Source organism: Mirounga leonina, unplaced genomic scaffold, assembly GCF_011800145.1.
Source record: "Mirounga leonina isolate KUSES-001 unplaced genomic scaffold, KU_Mleo_1.0 Mir_170, whole genome shotgun sequence".
Classification (NCBI taxonomy): Eukaryota; Metazoa; Chordata; class Mammalia; order Carnivora; family Phocidae; genus Mirounga; species Mirounga leonina.
The window spans coordinates 11,809,795-11,820,835 of NW_023270433.1; the positions used below are offsets into that span (position 1 = coordinate 11,809,795).

General features: G+C 38.2%; 1 protein-coding gene across 4 annotated transcripts in view; it reads right to left on the bottom strand.

Moving 5' to 3' along the window:
- Positions 1–10,997, bottom strand: part of RABGAP1 (RAB GTPase activating protein 1) — a 159,803-nt gene extending 148,806 nt beyond the window's left edge. For 2 of the 4 annotated variants that reach the window (XR_004681217.1, XM_035015842.1), the window contains exons 1-2: positions 10,899–10,997; positions 6,354–6,486 (exon numbers count right to left, since the gene is read on the bottom strand). The gene's annotated coding sequence lies outside the window, so the exon portion shown is untranslated. Of the gene's footprint in view, positions 1–3,087; positions 3,159–6,353; positions 6,618–10,898 lie in introns of those variants that run through there. The other 2 variants (XM_035015844.1, XM_035015846.1) reach the window with 2 other exon arrangements.
- Positions 10,998–11,041: the final 44 nt, after the last annotated feature.

Genomic DNA, 11,041 nt, shown 5'->3' on the forward strand with positions numbered 1-11,041 from the left:
TTATTTTTATATAATATAAATATTATAAAATATACATTTTGTATACATATAAAATATATATGAAATAATTTTTATATTATATATAATAAATTTTATATATACACAAAATAAATCTTTAAAATAGTCAAATTATTGTTAATCTTTACAGTTAATAACATTTTGTTAAAGTTATCACAGGCACTAGTTTGCTAATGTACCTAAAGAAATAACAGATTTTAGCATGGAGAAAAATGTATTCCCACAAAGATTAATGGATTCCAAGGAGTAGTGATTTGTAACATAAAAAGCTGATGCAACCTTAATTGGAGATATGTAACAACCATGCATGAACTCTTATGAGAGATGTGGACCTCCCAATCTGGCAGCACAGCCATACAATTAAGAAGATACACCTCCTGCTTTAAAGGCATGGTCATATATACTATTTAATATCAGGTATGAACTTAAAAATAAGAGCGTTAGTTTTACTGTTTAGTGATCCACAAAAAAAGGAATTTGGGGGAAAAGTCAGGCCTGATAAAACTCTACTATGCTGGAAAGAACAATCTTCAAGAGTCTCATTGATCTACCTCAGAGATACTGGTTGCTTTGAAAAGAGGGAAACCTCCAGGCTAAATTCTATACACTAAAGTGTTCGTCGTGACTTGCAAACTGCCATATTTGTTCAGTTTTTGTATAGGAAGAGAGACAAAGCTGTTAGCGTCAACAGGAGTGGTTATAAGTTTAAATGTATATCCAGTATTGTTTTGACTTAAAAGTTTTCTAAAGAATCAAGATCTCTCAGAAACAACACAGAACAGGAGGTGCGGGGTGGGGGATGGACCAGGTAACCAATTTATGTAAAAAAGAAACAACTTTTAAGTTGATACCCACTGACTTTGAATCCTTGGCCTTGGAGTTTCTTTGGGATCTAACTATGGAAAACCAATAAAACAAGGCAGTTGCATACAAAGCACCCAAATGTCAGCCAAACCCTTCTTTATGTATGTTGGTTAAATCAGCACTTCTTCGATATTTGAGTTCTAACTCCATGAAAGATTATTTATGAGTTCATTTATTCCACATGCTTGAGAAATCTAATCATACCTGATTATACTGAAAACTACAAAGATATTATGGGTAGCCTATGTCAGAACTTCAGCACACCACTGTCTGTAAAGACACTCAACAGTAGCACTGATTTAAACTAAATATTTTCTGAAGCCTGTACTCAATGATCACTTGTTAAAACAATCACTGTGAAATGATGAGACCTTCAAAGTAGGTTACACATTAGATGGAAACATGCTCAATAACAATGACTTCTTAAAAAGAATGGGGGCTGTAAAGTTTAGCTGGAAATGTACGCAATAAAAGAAAATGACTTCTAAAGAATCTGGGCTGTAAAGTTGAGATATATTTGGAGAAACTCATGTCTCTTCATGTAGGTAATGTGCACAATACACTTCTTTCAATATGTAACGTAAAAGGTAGGAAACAGGTGTCTTCACTTTTATAGTGTCCCACTAAATTACCATTTAACCCAAATTAAGCATGTGTAAACTGCTAATAAAATACTACGCCAATAAGACCAAAATGCATAGAGTTGGTAGGTTAACTATCCAAACATATACCTTAACACCAATGACATAAGTTAATCAACTGTAAACTGAGTTATAAGATTGAAACAATGAAAAGAAGTGCACTACAACACAGCAGTTCAATTTTAATTAGTAATTTGAGTTAATTTGTATTAACTCAAAATTTATTTGTACATGTGAATTTTAAATGTTACTAGTAAATACAAATCAATCATGGATGCAAATATAATGCAATCTGAGGTCTATAAAGAACATAATGCTCTCCCATATTCATTTTCAGTTTTTGTAAGTAAACTCTACTTAAAAACCTTCAATATATATAAAATAGCACCCTATACATGTTGAATTAAGGCCAACAGGTCCTTCGTCTAAAAAAAAAGTTAAATGTATACTTCCTTGGCATCTAAGCTTTTTTTCAACTTTTCTAACATCAGTTTAATGTGATAAACACAGTGCAATTCACCCTCCATTGTTTTCTTTTTAAATAAACAAAGCAGCTGGAAACACATTTACTACACTATTCCAGTCACATGTACATGAACACAGGTGTTTATATGGATGAAAAAATACCAAATGAACGGTGAAAACCCGCCCCTGACAGTTTTCCCCCCAACTAATGAAAACCACAAAAGCCAAAAGATTTCAAATTCAAGTTGGAACACGATTTTAAACTAAGCACTAGTAGCATGATCACTTAATACGGTCTTCTAGGGCATTTGCTTCCATGATAAAGTAATCCCCGAGAAAGCTTAAATACGGAGATGCCTGTAAAAACAGGTGCAGATGCTAACAGTCATTAGAACAGTAGCGACCAAAGTAGTACTAGGCAATGGACAGCGAACTATTGCAAGTCTGGGATTATCCTCTGGCTCAACACCAACCCTGAAGGTTGCTGAGAATCAAGACATAGCAATGAGGTACTGGGAGCAGATACTTAAAGGACATGGGGAGAGTGAGACACTTTAACTGCAGGTGGGGAAAATGAGACAGAAGGATCAGTACAAGTTGGCAGGCCAGCAATAAAAGAAAGCAAGTCTTTCAAATTTGGCTCAGCCCAGGAAGCTAGCTTGAGGCCCAAGGCAGCCGAAGTCACAAATACAGGCCCAGCTGGCAATGGGGAGAAACTGAGGCCAGATTCCCAAATAGGACCTGGCCCCAAACATGAAAGTCAAGAGACAATCCGGCTTTGCCTGGGGGTTAGAGGGACTGCCGCCAGCGCAGGACTCGGTAGACAGACACCCACCCAGACAGGGGGAACCGGTTTGGGCAGGGGCTGCGAGAGCGTTCCCGCCTGCGCATGCGCCCTCTCCCCTCCGCCACAGTTCCCCCTCCCCCCAATCACGGCTCCCCTCAGAACCCGGCTCGTCGAGGGAGGTGAGCGCAGTCTGGCCGGCCCAGCCCCGCGGGATAAAAACACAGCCTGGCCCCGAGCAGGGGCTGTCACAGGATCCCCCGGGGCTTGATGGATAGGATGGTGGGAGGAGGAGGAGGGGAAACGCGGCCCTACCCGACCCGCCGTCTCCTCCTCCGCCGCCCGCCGTTCGCCGTCCCGGAGGCTCCGCCGCCTGGGCCTCCCCAGCCGCCCTGCCCCCGCCCTCCCCGCCCCCTACTCACGTGAGAGTAGCTTCTTCCGCCCTCCGCCCCGCCTCCCGCCCTATTTCATAGGCCTGCTGCTAAGCCGAGCAGCCCCATTGGCCCAACGACAGGCGGCGAGGGCGTACTTCCTTTCCTCGAAGCTCCACCTGGGCTTTTACCCTGCCAAGGGAGTCTGCGCCTGCGCCGAGTGTGCACTCTTTAAGGTGGAGTAGCACTGTGGTCTGTGTTTAGACTTGGACGGGCAGTGGCTCTGTGACTGCCTCAGGGACTGGAAGCAGGATGGCAGCGGAATCAGGCTAACTAGCACCTGTTACGCCTAAAAGGAGGTACACATGCAAAGACCACTGGTGCTACAGCAAGAAATCTGCTCACCTTTCACGTTCAAGTACTATTTCAAAAGCAGCCCTTAACAGCGTTACTCAACTCACCTGGCCTTTATCGAAGGCGTGCATTATGATAGGTCTTTTTATGGGTATCTCATTGGCTTTACCACAAACCTGTGAGAATGTTCGATTTTTCTCATTTTATAAAGGAGTCCAACCTAAGTAACAGTTCAATCCAAAAGTCGAAAACTTTTGACTCAAGTCCAAGGGCTACTGGCTGCGACACAGCTGCCTTGAGGTACTTGAGACACACAGAACATCAGAAATAGCTTGTTTCAGAGTGTTAGACCCAAAGATGGGGCTGGGATTTTATTTTAAAATCATTCAAAAGTGGGGCACTTGGCTGGCTCAGTCCTGGAGTATGCGACTCTTGATCTCTGGGTTGTGAGCTCAAGCCCCACATTGCGGTATAGAGGTTACTTAAAAATAAAATCTTAAATCATTCAAAAGGGATATATAGAGCAAAAGCAATGAGATTTAAAGTCCTGAATGAATTTACAATGTAGTTGGTAACAGAAACAATGGCTACTAAAGGTGCTAATAAGTCATAATTTATAATTCTACAGCCTATCCCTTACTCTTCCCCTTTCTTTATTCAAATAGCCTATGCTCTTTTCCTGGTGAATGAGTCATGTAATGTTTTCCTGTGCATAATGTATCTAAATCAACCAGAGAAAACACAAAAATGTTGTGCTCTGTTGCAGTCCTTTATGTGACTTGTCTACTATTACAATAGACTTGGCTGCACTCCCACAGGAAAATAGCTTTGTTCCTTTTCTCCTTATACAGTTACATAATAATACACACCCATTTTAAAGTAGTAGTATCAAATAAAAGATGCAGTATTATGAAACCCCCTGATATCCTGATGCACTTTTAATATTTTGGTGACTATACAATCAATGATTCTTTGATTCATATGTATACACCAAATATGTATGTAAATCTTAACATAAATTTTTAAATAAAATTTTATTACAGATTGTACAGTATATGCCTTGGAGAACAGAAAACAGAGACAAGCTACAATAAAAAATAAAACATCACATTCCCACCACCAATGTTAATACCATAATGCATATCCTTCTTTGTGTGCCAACATATTGTTTTGTAAAATGAGATCACATGGTTTAGCAATCTGCTTTATTCAATTAACAAAATCTACTTTACCATTTCCGTATATTTCCCTCACATCTAATTCCTAGATCACATCCAATTTTCCATCAACCTGAAAGTATTTTTACAGTTGGCTTTCCCAAATCAGTAATATTTCAATTAAGTTTTCCTCTCATCTATTATCTACTATAATCAAATATTCTGTTGATTGAAATATATTTTTTTAAAGTTAGTTTTCCTAAATCAGTCTCCAATCCAGGACCACACACTACATCTGGTTGTTCTATCCCTTAAATATTTTTTACTCTAGCACTTAAGAAAAATACTAAGATACTGGCTTACAAGGCCACTTGAAGTGCAAAATTTCCCACTCTCTGGATCTGAATGATTGCTTCCCCAAGAGGTTACTGAATTTGTTCCTTTAGACCTGGTATTTCCTGGAAACTGGAAGTTCTATTTCAAGGCTCAATAGATTAATGTGGTAAGTTGGAGCCAGAATGGGAAAATCCACGAATGCTAAAATTAAAAAAAAGAAATTCAATCTATAAACCCATGGGTGCCCTCAGAGGTTTTTAAGGACAGTGCCAATATCAGATTTGGATTTTCTAAAAGATTATTCTGGTAGCAGTAGAAAAGGCAAAATGGGGTAAATGGAACAGTTTAGAGGCCGACTAAGATCAGAAAGATTTGAACTAAGGCAGAAGGGGATGGGGTGGGAGGGAACAGCGTTCAAGAGACATATGAAAAAGAAATATCTTCAAGTTTGCTGATTTTCTTCTGCCTGCTCAAACCTAATTTTGAATCCCTCTAGTGAATTTTTCATTTCTGCTATTGTACTTTTTAACTTCAGAATTTCATTTTGGTTCCTTTCATAATTTCTATATCTTTAATACTAATTCCATTTTTTTTCCATAGTTTTTCTGACTTCATGTTTTCTTTTAGCTCAGTGAGCAACTTCAAGACAGTTGATTTAAAGTCTCGTAAGTCAGATGTCTCATCTTTCTCAGGGAAGGTTTCTGTTGATTTATTTTGTTCCTTTGAACAGGCCATACTTTCCTATTTGTATGCCTTTTGATTCTTTGCTAAAAAATGGACATTTGAATCTTATGTGATAACTGTGGAAATCAAATTCTCCCCCTATCCCAGGGATTGCTGGTTTTTGTGTGTATGGTTTGTTTTGTTTTGTTTTGTTTTTTTAATTGTTGAAGGATATCTCTATGCCAGGAATCAGGATCAGCCTAAGGTGAAAGCTTAAGGTCTCCTCAGTTCTTTTCTGAGCCTGCATCTTTTCCTGGTTATACACAGTGGCTTTCTAATTTTCCCTATGTAAGTGGTTGCTTCTGAATGTCCTAAGCCTTAAATTTCTGGCTCCCAAATGGGGTAAAAGGGAAAACAAACAAACAAAACAGAAGCTGTTCCTTCAAATCCCATAGAAGCCAGCTCAGCCTATGGGGGCTGAAACAATGGCAGTGACTCTGTGCCCGAATCTCAGAACTCAAAAGGCGTAATCAGCAATCAAAACACAGAACTCTGGTATTTGGTGAACAAAATTCTTATTTCCCACCACAGCTCCAGCAAGCCACACCAGGAATGTGAACATGGCTGCCTGCCACAGGGCTGAAGGGTAGGAAGCAGGGAGGTGCTATCATGCTAAAGGCTGACATTGACTGAAACTAACCTCAATTTACCAACCAAACTTTCTCCTGGAAGGTGCAAGAATTCAAACAGACTCCAGAGTTACTTCAGACAGTTTCTGCCAGTACAACTGTTGTCTAGGTAGAGAGATGGATTCCTTGTGCTTCCTACTCCATCTGAGGAACAGAAAGAAAAGAAAAAAAGAAATGTGAACAGTGAATGGAGTTTAAGGGATCTGTGGGACACTATCAAGAGAAACAACATACCACTGTGGGAGTTCCAGAAGAAGAGAGAAAGGGGAAAAAGAATAATAATCAGAGGTGCCTGGGTGGCTCAGTCGGTTAAGTGCCTGACTCTTGATTTCTGCTCAGGTCATGATCTCAGGATCCTGGGATTGAGCCTTGCATAGGGCTTCACGCTCAGCACATAGTCTGCTTGAGATTCTCTCTCTCCCTCTTTCCCTCTCTTCCTGCACTTGTGTGCACACTCTCTTTCTCTAAGATTAGTGAATAAATCTCAAAAAAAAAAATAAAAGAAGAAGATTCAAACTGTAGAAAGCCAAAGAAAAGAGAGACTCTTAAAAGCAGCAAAAGAGAAGTGATTCTTCACATACAAGGGATCCTCAATAAGATTATCAGCCAATTTCTCATCTTAAACCTTGGAGGCCAGAAAGCAGTAGGTTAATATTATCAATGTGCTAGAAGAAAAAAAAAAAAAAAAAAAAAACTGTTGACAAAGAATTCTGTATCTGGCAAAACTGTCCTTCAAAAGTGAGGGAGAAATTAAAATAATCTCTGATTTTAAAAAAGCTAAGGGAGTTTACCACTAAACCTGGCAATCAAAAGTGCTATAGGCAATCTTTCAGGTTGAAATAAAAGGATGCTCAACAGTAATTTGAAGCCATACGAAGAAATAAAGATCTCTAGTAAAGATAAATGTGTGGGGAATTATAAAAGTATTATTATAATTCCAGTTTATAACTCCACCTTTTATTTCCTATATGATTTAAAAGACAAGTGCATCAGAATATTAATCTATGTCACTGGGCACAGAGTGTATAAAAGATATAATCTGTAACATCAATAACAGAAAGAATGGGAAGAGCTATACAGGAGAGGTTTTGTATGCTATTAAAGTTGGTATCAATTCAATTAGATTGTTGTAACTCTTTGGTGTTAAATATAATTCCCATGACGACCACAAAGAAAATACCTATAGAATATTCACAAAAGGAAATAAGAGGTGAATTAAAACTTTTCACTAAAAAAAAATCAAACACAGAAAAGGACAGTAATAAAAGAAATGAAAGGCACAAAGGCCTACAGAAAAGAAATAGCAAAATGGCAGAAATAATTCCATCCTTAGCAGTAATTACTTTAAATGTAAATGGTGTAAACTCTTCAGTCAAAGACAGAGATGAGCTGAATGGATTTCAGAAAAAAAAAAAAAAAAGATCCAACCATCTATGGTCTAGAAAAGACTCACTTTAGATCCAAAGATATAAATAGGTTAAAAGTGAAAGAATTTTTAAAAAGATATTCCAGGGACTCCTGGCTGGCTTTAGTCGGTAGAGCATGCAACTCTATCTCAGGGTCCTAAGTTTGAGTCCCATGTTGGGCCTAGAGCTTACTTTAAAAAAAAAAAAAAAAAGTTCCGTGCAAATAGTAATCAAAGAGAGCTGGAGTGGTTATACAAATGTCATACAAAATAGACTTTAAATCCAAAAAAAAGGTTACAAGAGACAAAGAAGGACACTATTTATTAATAAAAGGTTCAATAAAGCAAGATTATGTAAAAATTATAAACATTAACATACCTAGTAAGAGACCCTCAAAATATATGAAGCAAAAATGACCAGAATTAAAGGGAAGAATAAACAGTTCTACAATAGTTGGAAACTTCAATACTCCACTTTCAATAATGAATAGAACAACCAGATAGGAGATAAGTTAGGAAACAGAGGAACATCCTGAGAAAACAACTAAACCTAACAGATATATACAGAACAGTCCACCCAACAACAGCAGAATACACATTATTTTTACATTCACATGGGACATCCTCCAGGACAGGCCATATAATTAGGCCACAAAACAAGCCTCAATAGATTTTAAAAGACAGGTATCATACAAAGTATCTACTCCAACCACAATGGAATGAAGTTAGAAATCAGTAACACAAATACATGTAAATTACACAACATGCTCTTAAACAACCAATGGGTCAAAGAAGAAATCAAAAGGGAAATTAGAATATATGTTAGAAATGAATGAAAATGATGACACAACATACCAAAACTGATAGAATGCAATGAAGGCACTGATCAGAGGGAAATTTATAGTTGAAAATGGCTACATTAAAAAAGAAGAAAGATCTCAAAATAATACCCTAACTTTATACCTTACAAAACAAGAAAAACTAGAAAATAAACCCAAAACTAGCAGAGGGAAAGAAAGAAAACAGATGAGAGTGGAGATAAACTAGAAAACAGAAAAAGAGAAAAATCAATGAAACCAAAAATTGTTTCTTTGAAAAGAACAACAAAATCAACATGCAAATAACTAAAATCAGAAATGAAAGTGGGTATTACTTCTGACATTCCAGAAATAAAAGGATTATAAAAGAATGCTATGAACAACTGTATGCCAACAAATTAACTTAGAAAAGAAACAAATTCCTTGAAACATATAAATTAAACTGATTCAGAAGAAATAGAAAATCTCAACACACATATAACAAGTAAAGAGATTAAGTGAGTAATCAAAAAACTCCCAACAAAGAATAGTCCTGTCCCAGATGACCACCAGAGAAATGTACCAAACATTTAATGAGTAACACCAGTCCTCCTCAAATTCTTCCAAAAAAATTAAAGAGGAAATATTTCCTAACTCATTCTATGAGACCTTCATTATCCTGATACCAAAGCCAGGTAAAGTCATCATAAGTAAGTTACATACTGATATCTCCTATGAATATAGATGCTAAAATCCTCAACAACATTTAAGACAATCAAATCCAACAACATATTAAAAGGATTATTCGCCATGTCCGAGTGGGATTTATTGCAGGAATGCAGCATGGTTCAACATAAAATCAATCCATGTAATATATCACATTAATAAAACAAAGAGAAAAAAACACGATCATCTCAATGGATGCAGAAAAGACATGTGACAGACCATAATGCTTTTCATAATAAAATCTCTCAGAAAACTAGTTATAGAGGGAAAATTTCTCTACATGATAAATGTATTTGTTAAAAACCCACACTGAACACCATACTCAATAATTCAGCTACCCCTCTAAGATCAGGAACAAGTCAAAGATGTCTCCTTTCACTGCTGCTATTAAACACTGTACCTGAAATTCTAGCCAGAACTATTGGACAAGAAAGAGAAATAAAAGGCAAATTGTGGAGAGGAAGAGGTAAAACTATCTCTATTCACAGACAACATGATTATATGGAGAGAAAACCTCAAAGAACCCACAAGAAAGCTACTAAAGCAAAAACAAAACAAAACAAAACAAAAATTCAGCGATATTGCTGGGTATAACACCAACACACAAAAATCAGTTTCTACACACCAGCAATGAACAATATGAAAAGGAAATGAAGAAAGCAATTCCATTTACAATATTATCAGAAAGAATACCCTGAAAGCTTGAAAACATTGCTGAAATTAATGAACACCTAAGTACATGGAAAGACATTCTGTATTCACAGGTAGGAAGACTTAGATTTGTTAAAATAGCAATGCCACCCAAAGTGGTCTCCAGATTCAACACAATATCAAAATTACAATCCTTTTTTCCTCAGAAATGTAAAAGGTCATCCTCATATTTATATGGAGTTTCAAAGGGCCAAAACAACCTTGAAAAAGCATAAAGTTGGAGGACTCACACTTCCTCAAATGTGATAGAACAGAGAGCCCAGAAATAAACCGTCACATATATAGTCGAAGGTGTCAAGACCATTCAAAGGGTAAAGAACAGTTTTTTCAAGAACCGGTGCTGGAAAAACGATATCCACATAAAAAGAATATGAAGTTGGGTACAGCTGTGGTGACTATTACACAACACTGTGACCGTACTTAATGCCACCGAACTTTACACTTACAAATGATTAAAATTATAAATACTGTGTTTGACCACAATAATACCTTTCCCCCAAGAAAAAAGGAGCCCAGCGAGCAACTGAATTGGCAATGGGAAGGAAAAGGACTCTAGAATGACGATCAAGTTTTCTGGTCGGCAGGACTGCGTGGATGATGCCGTTTACCAACCAACCTGTGGTCTAAGGGCCATAAGAAGCAGGTCTGCATTTGAACTTGAGATAATTAAAAGGTACATTAAGATTGGGTCAACCAATTGGAGATGTCTTCTGTGCAGCTGGCCCTGGAGCTCAAGAGACCAGTCTCGGCTGGCGAGAGTGATTTCTGAATGGTCAGCACGCTGTAGGTGACGGAAGCCACGGGAATGAAAGAGATCTCTGGGAAACACCAACATCCAAAAGCGAGGGGAGTAAACCCCCTTCTGCTTTCAGGGCCCCGGCTCCGCGAGTCCACATCCCTGGGCGGGAGGGTCTTACCAAGGCTTAGTGCGGAGGCACCCTTCAAGCCCACGCGGGCAGCAGGCGGCGGAGGCCCAGCTCCAGAGGAGCCGCTGCAAACGGGCGAAGCGCGCAGAGCAGAGCCCGGGACGCGAAGGAACCGCCACACCTTCGAGTCGTCG